We start from the raw sequence: 8,779 nt of genomic DNA, 5'->3' as shown, positions 1-8,779 counted from the left end.
AAGGGGGGGGATGATGGGAATAATGGGAGGAGGGCGGCCTCCACGGGAATGGACCCCAGAAGTGTGGCTGTGGGCTCCCATCTCTGGAGCTGCTCCCAGACCCCGCACTGCCTTCCCCACCTGCGGGGCCCCCACTCCACAAGCTCCCCGCAGCACCCTCTTCCCACATGGGGGTTCATTCGCCCCCCCATCAGGGTGCAGCCCAGGACGTGTGCTCCTCAATCCAGGCTCTGCACACCATGTCTCCAGGCAGGCAGCACCGGCCCCAGGGTTCGAACCCCTGCACTGGAGGCCCCTGGCTGAGATGCTTCAGATACCAATTGGCTCCTGTCTTCACACACCTCCAACACACACCTCCAACACACACACACACACATACACACACACACACACACACACACACACACACACACACACGGCTCAGACTCAGTTAAGAGCCTGCAAGTCATGTGCTACAGTGCAAGCTTGTGACTGAGAAGGTGGTTCACACCGGTACCCGGCTGGTCTTGAACTGTGATTCCCCCATCTTCATCTTCCAAGTAGCTGGAATTCCAGGTGTGAGCCAAGGCTTTAAATCTCACCCATCTGACTCCTAATCAAGAAATTCAGGCACTACAACCTGCGTCTACATGTCTGGTCTGGCTGTCCCTGAAGGCACCTTCCCCTGTCCCTTCCTTTAGACAAACAGAGGAGCCCCAGGTGCCAGTGATCCCCCTCTGCCTCCAGTCTGGCTCCAGATTCTTGAAAGCGGTCTGACCGAGGGGGTGACATCTACTGAAGCCAGTAAGGAAGAGCCTCATGCAGTCAGAAATGGTTTCGGGGGAACTGAGAAAGACAAGTGGAGCCTATAAATAAACCTAGATTTCTGAGCCACACCCCAGACCCAGAGAATCGGGGTCTCTGGCGACAGTACCTGGCCACCTGACTTTGTAATGATAGATTCTCTAAAGGCACATATTAAGGTGGATGGGTCGGGGGACTCCAGTTCCAATCTCAGCTCCCCTGGCTGTGCAGACCCAGTGTTGGGGTTGGGGTTTGGTAAGATGGGCCCGCGTGTGGAAGACTTGGTCCCCAGCTAGTGGCCCATATGTGGGCTCCCCCCATCAACAGACTCACTCACAGAGGATCCACAGCAGGGCAGACCCGAGGGGTCCAGGGCCAGGCCTGGCTGAGGAGGGAGGCCACTGGAGGCCTTGAAGGTAGAACTGGTTGGCCCCTCCTCTTCTCCTCTCCTTCTCCTCTCCCTCCTTCTGCTCTCCCACTTCCTGGCTGCCATGAGCTGAGGAGTCTCCTCGCCAGGCCCCTCCACCACAGGCTCAAGAGCAGAAGAGCCCAAGTAACTCTTTCCTTCTTCCAGTTACTTCTTTCACGTGCACTGTAAGGAGAAAAACTAACACCCCTAGGCGGCCATGAGTCTTTCTGGGCCTCTGGGAAACTCAGGGGAAAGCAGGCGAGCCCTCCGGACACAGAGGTGCAGGTTTGGTAGCATGTTCCTTCCATCCCCCATCCCGGGGCGGGGGGCTATGACCTCATCCACTGTGGACTCCGCCAGGTCCCCTGTAGGGTGAGGGGGTGAGGTTGGGACCTTCGGATGGTGTTCTGTGGACCCTGGACTGAGAGTGGTCTGCAGCAGGCCCAGCTCAGGTGTCAGCCCCCAAGAGGGCGTCCATTGACAGGAGTGAGCAGCCCAGGCCAGGTTTCAAGGGAACAAGGGAAAGCCCACGCGTGGAGGCGTCTGGCCCAGTCCCCGGCCTCCTGTCTTCTCACGCTCAAAGCTCCCAGCAGCTCGGCTCACAAGGCCTGGGGCCCCATCGCGGGCCAAGGCTGTTCTATGTTTGGGACGGAGACCCCGCTTTCCATCCAAACCACAGTCCAAAAAGAAGCGACAATAAATCTAGTGAAGAGAACAGAGGCGACCGATTTAGAGTCTCTTGTTCTAGAAGAAACACCAAGGATGCACCCTCGGGGATTTTTAAATTAAGAAAATATAAATAGCGCACACACGCTGAGGGCCTCGAGGAAGCAGCCGAGCTCTGCGGGCTCGCGGGGGCGACCTACGTGACCCCAGGGGCACCGGGAGGCAGGGGCCGGCCCTCGTCCACCAGCCCGCTCCCACCTGCGCCCGCTCTGAGTCCAGCGGGCAGGGCACCGACAGAGTTAAGTGCCTGGAGAGCGCAGCGTGGGGTCCAGGGCTCCGGGATGCACACACAGCCACGGCAGGAGCCAGGGGCGTCCCCAGGCCGGGACCAGAGCAGACGCACCATGGGGACAAGAAAGATCGGCTCCGTGCCAGAGGAGACACAGCCTGGAAGGACAGCCCGTGTGTGCCCTCGGGGAGGAGGCGGGCACGGCACAGCCACGGGCAGAGCGGGGCATGGACTCCGGGCAGGGCACGGACAGACACATGGACGCCGGGCAGGACACAGACCTCACACACGTGGTTTGTGCACAGGACTGAGACAGAACCCAGTGGCCGGTTCTGAGAGATGGAATGGGGGTACATGGGGAGCTCTGGAAGAGCTGTGTAGGGGAAGAGATGAGGGGCCCTCCCAGGCCTGAGAGGAAGCAGGGTGGGGCTCCGGTTGGGGTCACTGAGTGGCTGGTGTCTGTGACCAGGCCTGGTGCGTGAACTCTCCTAAGTGCCGTCCCCCCGGTCACGGGGGCGGGGGGTGGATGCCCAAGGCGTGGATGTGGCCTGAGCGCTGCACTCAGAGGAAGAGCGGGCAGCTCCCCTGGAGTGCTGGGGGGAGGGCCTGGGTGGGGACACCAGGGTTGCTGTGAGGACAACTTGGCTCTGGAGCACGGGGATGCGCAGTCCCAGCATGCTGGGATGCCTCCCCAGACTGACACTCCGAGGGGCCCTGGGCCAAACATCTGGGTTTCGGCACAGCCAGAGTCCTCTGCAGGAAGAGAGGATGGCAGATACCTCATCTGAGTGCCCTGCACCCCGGGGGGTGGGGGGAGCAGGGATGGGGGGGAGGCAGAGGAGGGGGGGACAGGAACCCCTCAATCACGCCCAGCTGGGACCCTCTCCGGGCTCCTCCCCACGTGCATGTGCACGGGTGTCCTTCCCAGATAAGGAAGAAAGGTCAGTCTTCAGTTCCACCCGTGCCCTCTGCTCTGTGACCTTTTCCTCTATCTTCCTGCCATCTTATCGGAAGGGAGTGAACGAGCTCCTTCACTGGGCTGTTCATCTGCGCCCAGCTTCCAGCAACCCTCTCCCGCCTCAGAACCCCGAATTATTCACAGGCAGCGTCTGCTCACCAGACAGGAAGAGGTGACAGAAATTAGGGAGGAGCCCCGTTTTGCCCAGCACTCCGGGTCCCTGAGCACATGGTCTGGGGGGGACTGAGGCGCTGGCCAGGCCCGTGGGCACCCACACCCCAAGGCGCCTTCCGACAGCATCTCCCCACCACCTGTCCTGGTACCCCACGCTGTGGCCCCCACTGCTCACCTCTGCCCCCCTCCCCCACTGAGCTCCCCACAGGAGACGCGGTGGAGCTGGGCTGGCGACGGGCAGGGTGGCGGCCCTCTGGGAGCACTGCGCTGGCACGTGCCACCCGTGCGCCTGCCATGCCGCAAGGAGGCCAGCCCTACGTTCTGGGCCAGCCTTAGCCACACAGGCTCCTCCGAACATTCTCTGGAGCCCAGTTTAAGGTCAACCAAGCGGTCTCTTTGCAGCCGTCTGAGCCCCGGCACATCTCCAACCGGAGCTGCGGATGTAAAGGCTCAGCATCTGCGCCAGCCGGGAGGTGACAGCGGGGCTCCCGCTTCCTGTGCTGAGCAGGAAGGGGAGGTGTTGGGAACAGGCTTTTCCTTCCTGGATGCGAATCTCACAGCACCAGGTCCTGCTTCAGACCTCTCCGTTACATTAAGACAGATAAAGAGCTGGGCGCTGGTGGCTCACGCCTGTAATCAGGGGAGGCTGAGATCTGAGGATCGCTGTTGGAAGCCAACCTGGGCAGGAAAGTTCTTGAGATTTAAAAAAAAAAAAAAAGGCTCTTCTTGGCACTCAGTGGCCTGGGGCCAGCCGATTCCCTGCTCTGAGCCTCAGTTTCCCATGACAAATAGGAAGCAGTAACTGCATCTTCCTTACAGGGTCTTTCTTACTTTTTCCCACTCTCCCTATCATACCTCCCTCTGCCAAGTTCACTCCTCAGCCAGGCGAAGGACCGAGCCGCCCCATGCTCTGGCTGGCCGAGGTCACACACAGCTGACTCTGAATGACCAGCAATGGGACATTTGGCTCTGCCTCCAGGCAATGTCTGCTCCCCGAGGGCAGAGCGGGCTGGTGGGGCCCAGGAGGACCTGTGGAGGGCCTGTGGAAGACTGGCAGTGGTTGGAAACATTGGTGGGGGGCAGTACTGGGGTTTGAACTCAGGGCCTTGCGCTTGTTCAGCTTGCTGGCTTGGCTGGTGCTTCACCATGCCTTTAGCCACTCACCCTGCGTCTGCAGTTTTTTATAGAGAGGCTTGGGCACTAGTGGCTCACGCCTGTAATCCTAGCTACCCCCTGGGAGATTGAAGTCTGCTGGGGCAGAAAAGTCTGAGAGATTCCATCTCCAAAATAATCACCAAAAAGCAAGTGGCTGAAGGTGTCTAGAGCACCAGACCTGCCCTGTACACCCAGAACCTCTGTTCACACAGAAGCCAGGCGCGCGTGCGCACACACACACACACACACACACACACACACACCAGTCTCAACTCCCAGACCTTGCTCGAGGCATGGGCATTGCCGCTGTGGGCAGGACCGGCCGAGTGCCACCCGTCAGGTGGTCCTGGGCTGTCAGGAGCCAGGTGAAGCCATGAATTCAGAGGGAAGAGGTGGTTCTGAGGCACGGTGAGCAAGGATGCCATCGGACAAGCGCACCAGCTCCTGCCAGGAAGAGGCAATTCCAGCCTCCCTTTGTCCCCGCCACAGCCCTGCTGTTTCCTCCGGGCAGGTTTTATGTCATCCTCTGGCTATTTGGACGTCTAGAGAGCTGCTTGATTATGAATATGGATAATGAGGACATTTCCACGCGTCCTCACTGGGACACCTGTGGGTCAGCTGTGGCTGGGAGGTTCTCAAAGGGGCAAAGCGGGGGGGGGGATAGGGCGATGGGTGTTCTCTCTCACCTTGCTCCAGCACCTACTGCCTTACAGATCCTGCTTCCTCTTCTATCAGAAGCTAAAGCTGACTGCCCCCAAAAGCTGCTCAGTAGAGAGACAAGCGCCCCCGTCCACGCACCGTCTCTCTAGCCCCACGCAGCAGCCTGGCATGGCGGGGCCCGGCACCCACGCTGCAGTCACAGATGACAGATCTGAGGTTGCTCTTGCTTCCTGCTGTGCCACCGCCCCGCCAGCTCCATCATCTGTGTCCCCCAAACCCCAGAACACCTGAGAGGTGCAGGCCAAATCACACAGCCACAGGCAGACCCCAAGCCTCTCGTCTTGATGTCCGAGAATCCTTGTGAGTGGCAAACGCGGCTCTACCATCTGAATCACACCTATCTGACCCTAAGCCTACAAGTCCAGGAAAATGGCTGGCAGAGTCCAGATAAGGAAACATTTTTGTGCCCTGTTAGTTGGCTTCCTGTTAGTCGGCTGTTACTGTGACCCACACTGAGAGCATCAGCTTATGCAGAGAAGAGGCTCATCTGCTCAGTTTTGAAGGCTGTGACTGGCAGCGCTGTTGCTACCACCTAAGGTGACAGCCAGCTCACAAAGAACGCTCAGCTCAAACTGAGGAGCTAAGAGGGAGAAGAGGGAGGGGGCTCCAGTCGCCTAAATGACCCCACTTCCTCCTTCCTAGCCCCACTTCCTAAAGGATCTACCGCCTCCCACTGGTGCCAACTGGGGACCAAGCCTTAAACATCCCGAGTCCATCAGCACTCCAGATTCCAACTACAGCAGATCCCCAATTACCGCAGAGCTCCCATTACCTCGGGTCCCGGATTACCGCAGATCCCCGATAACTGCAGAGTCCCCATTACCTCAGGGCCTGGATTACCGCAGATCCCCAATAACCACAGATCCCGGATTACCACAGATCCTGGATTACCACAGATCTCCGATTAGCAGATCTCGGATTACCTCGGATCCCGGATTACCGCAGGTCCCTGATAACTGCAGAGTCCCCATTACCTCAGGGCCTGGATTACCACCGATCCCGGATTACCACAGATCCCGGATTACTGCAGGGCCTCGCTTCCCTCCAGTGGTGCTCCTCTCTCAGGTGCCGCCCAGGCCCCGCCCACAATCGCCTTCACTCTGCCTGCCAACCTCCCCAGTCTCCTGGCCCGTCCACAAACCCCACAAGGACTACAGCCTCAGGACCAAGGGCCTTAGCCCCTGCTGTTCTTTCTCCCTGGATGCTGTCCCCAAGATGTCTGCTCATTTTTATTTTCCTGTGTCCCCTCCTCCGAGAAGCCACCCCTGCCCGCGGTGTTACACCCCTTCCAGCGGTGCTTCCTAACACTTTACTTCTTTCCCTCTTTCTCTCAGCAGCCATGGCGCTGACACAGGGGGGGCGTGTGTGCATGGCTGGCCTCTCCCTGCAGCACCACAGGTCTGTCAGGACGCCTGTGTCTGTTCTCGGCTGGCTGCATGGCTTGGAGACCCGCGGCACTGGGTAAGCACTGGCTGAAGGAACGCACCAACTACCGCACACCTGGCTCACCCCGACCGGACGGGGGCCTGGCTGCTCCTTGCTCAGCTGTTCACAGCCGCCTACCGCTGACACCTTACCAAGGGCCCTCCCACCAGACCAGACGGTCTCCTATTAGCGAGAATTATCTTCCCACTTCCCACAGGGAAACCCTGGTTTTATGAAGGCAGGGCCGCACTGTGATAACACTTAATCAGGATTGCCTCCACATTGTGGAATGGCAGGTTGAAAAAAAAATAGTTGGGGGGTCTTAATATTGTGCTAGTAATGTTACAATAAATGTGTTCCTGACATGATTTTCTTATTAGGGTCTTTCTCTGTAAATTTTATTGCATTTAATTAAAAATTATTGCTAAGAGAAACAGCTGCAGATGGTCTTATTTTAAGTCAGAAAATTAAAAACCGCATATTCTCATCAGTCAATTTCAACAAGAAGCGCATCCACACGCATTTGGACGTGACGGCTTTGAGATTATAATAATTTTTATGGCAGTTCCAGGTCCTTTCAATGAAACATAATGAAAGCTCTGCGTGAGTTCATTTGTCAAAAATGTAATAATGACGGTAGGAAGGCGCCGGCCTACGGGAGGATGCAGACACCAACGAAGACCAGGGACCAGCGGCACAGGCACAGCCCCAGCCCCAGCCCCAGCCCCAGCCCCAGCCCCAGCAGGCTCCAGCCCCAGCCCCAGCCCCAGCTCCAGTGGGCTCCACGGAGAGAGGCTCGGGTGCCAGTCCCAAAGTCTGCCAGCTACGCCCTGCCACACACCGCCTCTCATGGACACGCACTGCTATGCACCACCAAGACACACTCACATACTTCTGATCACCTTCTTTGTTACATTTGTGGGTGTGCACTGTCTGCCATGATAGAAGATAAATAAATAAAAGCTAGGAACCACTTGGGCAAAATACTGTAGTCACTGCCTGTGGAGAGGCTGCAGGTGCAAGGCGGTGGGGTGGATGGATGCATGGAGGGGGAGGGGGCATGGAGGGAGGGGAAGGGGAGGGCGGCGCTGACACCAGCTCCTGTACTGGGCCTCACACTCCTGGCAGGTGCTGCCCCTGACGTGGTCTGCACGCACACACCATCCCCTGCTCTCCACACCATCACCAACTCTACTCCTTGGTCTCTCCTTTAGCTTTTATTCCACAGACTGAATGTTTCTGACTTTTTACTGGAAACCGACACACACGCTACTTCTTTGGGACCAGACGGATTATCCAGGATAAAGAAGTGAATGGGCAGACACAACCTTCAAGTCCTGGAGCCAACTGGACGGAGCAGGAGCCGAGAGCAGCTGTGTGCATGGCACTGGCAGACCCCCCTCGGCTTCCTGAGGGGCCCCTGCTTGGCTTCTGACAGCCAGGGCCTCGCCATGACCCCTGAGCTTAACTCCTGGCGCCCAATCTCTCAGTGCCCACCAGGCTCTGCCTGCCAACCAAGCACACCTTGTGATGCCCAGCCGGCGTCGCACCCCCACGGCCCGGCTGGGGGTGTGTGCGGTCCCCGGGCATGGGCGAGGCCTCGGCGCAGGAACAAGGCCCCGTGCCTCTGGTCCCCCCCCCACGTCACTGTGGCCAGCTCCCAAACTCTAGCTGCCCGCCCCTCTACCATCAATCAGCCGGACACACTGCATGCCTGTCCCGCAGGCCCCGGCGCCTCTGCTGAGCACGGATGGTGCCATCACACCCAGGCCCAGCACGGAGCCGGCAGGCAGCCCGGGCAGCATGATGCTAGCAGCCGCAGAGAGCATTCTGGAAAAAGTAACAACAACAACAACAAGGCTCATGGGGCCCCTGGCCCCTCAGCCCAGCCTTCTTCAAGAGGAGGAGGCACTGTCTGTGGCAGAGACTGCTTCAAAGTGAAGACCAGGTGGCTGGCATCAGACCCCCTGCCCGGTCCTGCTGGGGTCCCCACCCTCCACCTGGGGAAGCCCGCCTTCCCTGGAGCCATATCTGCCTGCATTCTCCACATTCAAAGCCCCGTCAGCCTTGCCTGCAGCTACTGCTCCCTCTCCAGATGCCTGCACCCAGGCCTGCTCCAGCCAGTGTGAGGGCAGTGTCCTCTGCTCACCTGCCCCCCCACTCACCTGCCCCCCCACTCACCTGCCCCCCGCTCAGCTGT

General features: G+C 58.8%; 1 protein-coding gene across 1 annotated transcript in view; it reads right to left on the bottom strand.

Moving 5' to 3' along the window:
* The window catches only part of Fgd5 (FYVE, RhoGEF and PH domain containing 5), a 50,080-nt gene that overhangs the window by 36,658 nt on the left and 4,643 nt on the right, over positions 1-8,779 (bottom strand). The gene's annotated exons all lie outside the window — the stretch shown is intronic.

This window comes from Dipodomys ordii, unplaced genomic scaffold (assembly GCF_000151885.1).
Source record: "Dipodomys ordii isolate 6190 unplaced genomic scaffold, Dord_2.0 Scaffold12, whole genome shotgun sequence".
NCBI classification, from domain to species: domain Eukaryota; kingdom Metazoa; phylum Chordata; class Mammalia; order Rodentia; family Heteromyidae; genus Dipodomys; species Dipodomys ordii.
The sequence above is the reverse complement of the archived record's forward strand: the minus strand, read 5'-3'. Positions and strand labels throughout refer to the sequence as shown.